Below are 7,500 nucleotides of genomic sequence, written 5' to 3'. Positions count from 1 at the left end.
TATTTTTCTTTTTGCATCCCCACATCATATAATTAGGATTTTGTTGACTACGTGCATAGGTAAAGATACATTACTCACCTACCCACCTACCCACTTACCTACCTGCGTGCGTGCGTGCGTGCGTGCGTGAATCATTAACATCCATCAGGCTCCTTTTGGGATTAGACACTTTCTTTTCACCAACACTACGAGGAACTTGAAGACCACGGGAAGAGAGAGAGAGAGAGAGAGAGAGAGAGAGAGAGAGAGAGAGAGAGAGAGAGAGAGAGAGAGAGAGAGAGAGAGAGAGAGAGAGAGAGAGAGAGAGAGAGAGAGAGAGAGAGAGAGAGAGAGAGAGAGAGAGAGAGAGAGAGAAGACACTATGGTTACTGAATTGTTGGTTGCTGGACAGAGTTAGTAGTAGTGATGGAAGCAGTAAGGTTATTTTCACTAGCATTAGAGATGGAGGGAGTAAGGCAGGTTTTTTTTATAGTCAGTGGCGGGATGAAGGGAATGAAGAAAAAGGAAAACAAAAGAACATTAGCATACATGTTACTTCTTACGGTGCTGTTCGTGAGGATTGCACTACATATTCAGCATACAGTGAGAGAAAATGGATAGGAAAAATGAAGGTTCCTCCCCACTCATGGCTCCCTCTAGCTCAAAAAAGGATAGCAAAGATGAAGGCTCCTCCCCAGCCACCCCTCGCTCCACACTACGTTGGCAGGAAAGAAGTACCAAGCAATGTGGATAAACTACATGGTTATTTTACAGGCAAGAGTTTAGACCACCACCACAGCCGCCTCCACCGTGCCAGCCTGCCAGCACCGCCTCAGCACAGCGACACTTCACAGTAAACACGAGCGAATCTTAACACTTTGCCGTGACAGTGGACAAGACCTCAGCTGTGGGTTGGCGCCACACACTGTCCACTTTGTCTCTGAACGCTGTCACTGTTGTGCTCTTGGCTACACTACAAGATAAACACTTCCACACGTTAGCGACCACACTGAAGGGGAAGTGTTGGGCTTCGTCTGGCGAGAGTCTTTGGCCAGGAGTCTTGATTCTTGAGGCTGTTTGGTCTTATTGCAATATTTAATCGATCAACTGTGAAATAATTATTGCATTAACGTTATCGAATCTTTTGAATGTTTTACAGCTTCTGTTAGATTGCCTCGCGACCTTCGCTTTCAAAGACTGAATAAGTTTTGCTCGTTAAGGCTTTCCTCGTACGGAATATTTTTTCAGACGAAGTATCATATTGGTCACTGCGTTGCATTCTTCCCAGCTTTACAATATCCTTTTGTCATCAATATGGAGAGCAAAACTATATTCAGTACTCAAGATGGGATCAAATCAGGGAATTACAAAGTTTTTCACGCAACCTTTCAAATTTCTTTTCAAAGGTACGTTCGATAAAAAAGAAAGATCAATTAATTGACTGAGTGATTGATCGACTGGCTGATTTAAACCGTCTAGTCCAAGAGAGAGAGAGAGAGAGAGAGAGAGAGAGAGAGAGAGAGAGAGAGAGAGAGAGAGAGAGAGAGAGAGAGAGAGAGAGAGAGAGAGAGAGAGAGAGAGAGAGAGAGAGAGAGAGAGAGAGAGAGACCTCGTTAATAAGGTGCATAAGTTTCACCAAGTAACACGTTTAGAAGACTTGAGCAACAACCATGACAACAGCGTGACCAACAGCAGCGCGCCGGCCTGAGAGTGGGGGCAGATGAGGAAGAGTTGATGGGGTGTGGAGATTGAGTTATACGGAATGGGAGCGAACGAAGGACAGGAATGACTGGAATAGCCTTTCAGTGTACATGATGCCAACCAACCGTTGAAACTTGAACAACAGCGATAGAAGATGAAAGAAAATGAAGAGAAAATGGTGAAGGAAAGTTTTGTCATGCACTGGAACGATGATGATGGCGATAATGAAGATAGTAGTGATAGAAGCAACACAACAGAAAAACAAATTGGGATAGCTTATGTTTTGTAGTGAAATGAATGTAATGGGAAAGACTCATCCCCACCCACTGTTCCCATTAGCTGTGGAAAGGAAAGGGTGACATGCAATACAATATGGATACGACTGAGATGAGAATGACCACTACTGCAAAAACCTGGTGTAAACAAGCAGCGTTAGATTATTGTTACCACTTTAAGATAGAAGAATTATCAGTGTCAGTAACCAGGACAGGACAAGAAGTAATGGCTTCACTCTTGTTAAAGTTAGATAGGAAAGAAAAAAAAAAGAGACAAAGGAACTGGTTCTCAAACGGAGTGGCAGATAAATGGAAAAGCCTCAGTAATCAGGTTGTTAGTGCCGAGTCATTTGGAAGCTTTAGAATAAGATTAGACAATTTTACGGATGAGAATGACAGGTGGAGACAGGTGATCATGTTTCATACGGGGATTGCCACTTGTAGACCTGATGGCTTCGTGCAGCTTCACTTATTTTCCATATTCTTAAGTTCTTACAAAAAAGCAAATTTGATAGGAACATCAGAACATCAGAAAATAAAGGAAGCTGCAGGAAGCCATCAGGCCTACACGTGGCAGTCCCTGTAAATACTGAACCTCGAGGTCCCACCGAGACTCGAACTCGGATTGTTGGATTCAGAGTCCAAAGTGCTGACCATTACACCATGGGACCGCCTCACTACACTACGGGACCGGTTGTCATTGGGAAAGGACACTTGCATCCTTTTAAATTTACATTGTTTAGAGAGGCGTAGGTTAAGAGGGCACCTGGTGGAAGTCTTACAGTGGTACTGAGGATGTAACAATGTTGACTTAAGTAAAATTCTCAGGATCAGCAATCAGACAGAACAAGAAATAATAGGTTCAAGCTTGAAAAGGTTAAATTTAAAGAGATGCAAAGAAATTGGCTTTCAAATAGTGGGGTAGGCGAATGGAACAGACTCAGTTAAAAGGATGTGAGTGTTGAGTCATTAGGGAGCTTTAAAAGATTAGACAAATAATAAAGGGGATGATAGGTGGAAATAGGAAATCATGTTTTATACAGGGACTGCCACGTGTAGGCCTGGTGGCTTCTTGCAGCTTCCCTTGTTTCGTTAGGTTCTGATGATATTCCTTAAAAAATAGTTCACCTCGAGGTCCCACCGAGACTCGAACTCGGATTGTTGGATTCAGAGTCCAAAGTGCTAACCATTACACCATGGGACCGCCATGTTACACTACGGGACCGGTTAGGAAAATATCTAAAAGACTATGAATTCCGCTACCATTACATTTCAAGTCAAAGCTGCAGAGTAGTGTCTGAGTCCTTGTACAAACTGTCTCTGAGAGCTGACACTGTTGTACTATCGAGACACTGGGACGTGATGTATAAAAAAGAACCTTTTTCGAGCGTCACTATAATCCCGACTAGTTCTAGACGTGGAAGTGACAGAAACAACTGGAGGAGACTTGTGCGTGACGCCAACCCTTCTTCACTACAGGGAAACGACGAAAGCGGAGGAAGCAAGAGTGGTTCCAGACATACAAATGAGTATATAGTTAGAAATCATTATAAAGTGATGGGAAGATGGACAGAAATGTGAAAAGTGTACAAAACGCATTCTACTCTCCCAAGCCAGGCCCACCCTCGAGATTGTGGCTGTATTGTGCATGTGGGAGAGGGGGAGGGGGGTGCAGTAAATAAATGAATAAATGAATGAATGATTGAATGAATGAATGAATGATGTGCATGCAAATGTATAGAAATGCATAGAAATGAACGCGTCCATGCGTGTGCTAATGTATATTATTGTCAATCCCGAAAGTTACCGATGGACATTAAAAAGAAAATGAATCTAAAACAAAACACATATCAAACCAAATTGACATTGCAAAGTTTCGTTAATCCGGGAAGCCATCATGCGCATCTCCACTCTATTACCGATCAATTCACAACACTGCACGGATAATTCGCAATGCTTGTGCTTTATTTACCCCAATCATCAGCACAGCTCTGTCATGAAGCGAGTAGCAGCAGCCCAGCGCGCCATTACTGTTGACGCCAAGTACAGCACGCCGCCACGCTGCATTAGGTGCGCGGTGACGAAATGACGCCGATCTGCGCAGCTCACAGAAAACGTGTGTGTGGAGTGAAAGTAAATAAATAAAAAAAGGGGTACAGCTGGAGAACACATGGTGAGGCTAAACGTGTGCTGTCTTTTAATCTTTTCACTGCCATATGCAACAATTGACAACACTACAAGCAAAGTATGGAGTCTTTATAAGCATTTACAAGAAAGGAGATGAAAAAAGAATAGATGCTGCAGTTTCTAGGAGGTACAATATTTGACGGTGGCTGTAGAGCTTGGAAAGGAGTCTCGATGTAGTTAGTGATTAAGGCAGTGAAAGGTTTAAAAAGTAGTTTTTTTAATATTTTTTTCTTATTTCTGAGTATTCTTTGAGTGGAGTTTTTTTTTCTGTAATTTTCGAACAGATTAGCAACTATTTTCCATTCGATGATAATGATTTTTTTTTTTCATTCAAATTTGGCCCCGATGTGATTTTTTTTTCTCTCTTTCCAATCTTCCAAATTCTCACTGACGAAAATGTAACAATATCTTCATTTTTTCACCCCTTTTGCTGCTTAACTCCAGGTGATTCGAAATGCTTAAGCAAATATCAAAACACGTCTACAACTAAATTCTTAGACAAAAAGAACTGCAATCTTGTGCTACTTACTTTTGGGAAGAGGAAACTAAGCCATCTTTTTTTTTTTTTTATGTTTTGTAGTCCTGGGTGAGCCTCCGCAGCACTCTGTCAATAAAGAGATAGATAGATAGATAGACAGATAGATAGATAGATAGATAAATAAATAAATAAATAAATAAACAAATAAATAAATAAATAAACAGACAAATAAACAAATTAACAAAATACAGATAGTTTTGAGGTTATTTATGTTCCACGAGACCTACTAAACAAAACACTTCAGCCAACAAGTTAAAGTATAAGAGGAAGTTACGAAGTTGATGTAAATAAACACTTAAAGAGATGACGGTGTTGCCAGACCTCACCTGTAACTCTCACCTGACGAATCCACACACAAACAACACACCAGGTAACAAAAATAACAGACTGATGAGGATAATTTAGGTCAAGTGCTGAAATTCTGTTTTTTACTCCTAGTTCGAAATTTTGGAATGTTCAAGTGACACATTTTGGAATTTTTAACCATTTCAGTGCTAGTCATTTTTTTCCCTTAGCATTTTTCAGACGCATATTTTTTTACTAGATTAATTAGTTTTGTAACACATAAAATGGTAAATAAGCCTCTTATTCTTTAGTGACACGAATTTTGGAATGTTCAAGTGACAAAACAAAAGACAGAATACAAATAGAAAATAAAAAAAATAATTAAACAAATACTAAATAAATAAACAAAAGACTTAACACAAAACAATTAAATGAGCATCTTTTTTTAGTGACAAACTCAAATTCTCACTTTTTATACATTGTGAGCAGCTGCAGTAACAATAGCATGCCTCACACACACACACACACACACACACACACACACACACACACACACACACACACACACACACAGGGGACAAATAAGGTAACATCTTGCAAGGCTAATCAATACACCTGCGGAACCTGTAGCAGTTTTAAAAATAACCCAAAAAATCCTGACCTCAATAATTAACTTCTCTGCTTCCTTTCCTTTTCGTTTCCTTCCTTTCTCCTAAACTAAATAACTCCCTATTTTTTTGTCTCTCGTTATATTTTTGGCACAACGCTGTCTACTCAACTCTTCCTTCCTCCCTTCTTTCCTTCCTTCCTCCTCCCTTCTTTTCTTTTTTCTTTCCTTTCTTTTTTTACTTTCCTTTCTTTTTTCTTCTCTTCCTTCCTTCTTTGTTCCCTTTCTTAATTTATATTTCCTCTCTTTCTGCCCTTCCTTCATTCCAGATTTCAGACATTGAGGTTCGTAAACACTTCAGATTACCTCTCATTAAAAAAACTAACGAACAGCTACACAGATGACCACCAGGGTGCCTTTCTACTGACGGTGCAGAATCCTTGGCTAACTCTCACTAGAATCCTGCAAACACTTCTGAAAACCTGAATGATTTCCACAATGGGTGTTTTTTTTTTTTTTTTTATCCTACTGACTTGGCTCAACTGTCACTAGAATTACGCACTATCTCTTCCACCATGGATTTTTTTTTTTTTCAATTGACAGTTCAGAATTCTTGGTTCAACTCTGACTAAAATCATGTAAACACTTCTGAAAACACAGAATAACTTGTACCATAGATTTTTATTTATTATATATATATATATACACACACACGAGTAGAAGCATAATTCTTGGCTAAACTTTTCCTAGAATCTTGCGAACTTTTTTTTTCTAACTCATGTAACTTCCATTGTCTTTTTTTTTTCTATTAGCGGTATAGAATTCTCTGTTCAACTCTCACTAGAATCATGTAAAAGCCCTAATAACTTCCACTATGAGTCTTTTTTTCTCTCTCTCTTTATCTCTTACTAATGCAGCAGAATTCTTAGTTTAAATAATACCTGCACTCCTGAAAACCCGAATCACTTCCGATATGTATTTTTTTTCTCATAATGTTACAGAATTTCTAGTTTAAATATTACTAAAATCCTGCAAACACTACACTGCAGCCAATTAGAAGCAGTTACGTTATAGCGTGGCGGTGTTAACGAGCACGAAGGTTACTAGTAGTTATGAAAAAAAAAAATAAAAAAATAAAACTAATTCAGAACACTGGTGACCTTCAAAAGTTAAATATATAGAGAGTGATAAGTGTGAACCATAAGCGTCACTTCAATATATACTTCTCTGAATGAAAAAAAATAAATAAATAAACAAATAGATTGATAAATAGAAAATAATAAATACTGCCCCATGAAAAAAAAAAAACTGCGAATAACAGCACCGTTTAAAAAAAAAGAAAAGAAAACAACAAACATACACAACATCAACAAAAACATTCACAAAAACAAAACAATACATAGAAAAAACGAATTCCGAAAAAAAAACACAAAAGAACAAACAAGAGAGAGAGAGAGAGAGAGAGAGAGAGAGAGAGAGAGAGAGAGAGAGAGAGAGAGAGAGAGAGAGAGAGAGAGAGAGAGAGAGAGAGAGCAAGGAAATTAAGGGAAAACGGACATATAAAAAGAGCCTTTCCCGGCATCTTTTAGTTCGTAGTATTTTTGGGATGAATATTAATGGGATAAAGAGTTAGAATTTTCTTTGATCTTCGGAATATTTTGCTGCGAAGACGAGTGAGCGAGCGAGCGAGCGAGCGAGAGAGAGAGAGAGAGAGAGAGAGAGAGAGAGAGAGAGAGAGAGAGAGAGAGAGAGAGAGAGAGAGAGAGAGAGAGAGAGAGAGAATTACACGTTAGATACAAAGGACACAGTTCTCTCTCTCTCTCTCTCTCTCTCTCTCTCTCTCTCTCTCTCTCTCTCTCTCTCTCTCTCTCTCTCTCTCTCTCTCTCTCCCAAACTTTCCTCACTCCCTCATCCCTTCTTCTTCCCTC

The 7,500-nt window shown here is 39.3% G+C and overlaps 1 protein-coding gene and 2 non-coding genes across 3 annotated transcripts in view; 1 reads left to right on the top strand and 2 right to left on the bottom strand.

Moving 5' to 3' along the window:
- Window positions 1-7,500, top strand: part of LOC135104852 (homeobox protein unc-42-like) — an 84,806-nt gene that overhangs the window by 26,846 nt on the left and 50,460 nt on the right. The window lies entirely within an intron of this gene.
- On the bottom strand, window positions 2,555-2,626 carry Trnaq-cug (transfer RNA glutamine (anticodon CUG)). The gene has a single exon. It is a non-coding gene; the product is annotated as a tRNA-Gln (tRNA).
- Trnaq-cug (transfer RNA glutamine (anticodon CUG)) lies at window positions 3,088-3,159 on the bottom strand. Its single transcript has one exon. It is a non-coding gene; the product is annotated as a tRNA-Gln (tRNA).

This window comes from Scylla paramamosain, chromosome 11 (assembly GCF_035594125.1).
Source record: "Scylla paramamosain isolate STU-SP2022 chromosome 11, ASM3559412v1, whole genome shotgun sequence".
Classification (NCBI taxonomy): domain Eukaryota; kingdom Metazoa; phylum Arthropoda; class Malacostraca; order Decapoda; family Portunidae; genus Scylla; species Scylla paramamosain.
This window is presented reverse-complemented; position numbering and strand designations above follow the sequence as displayed.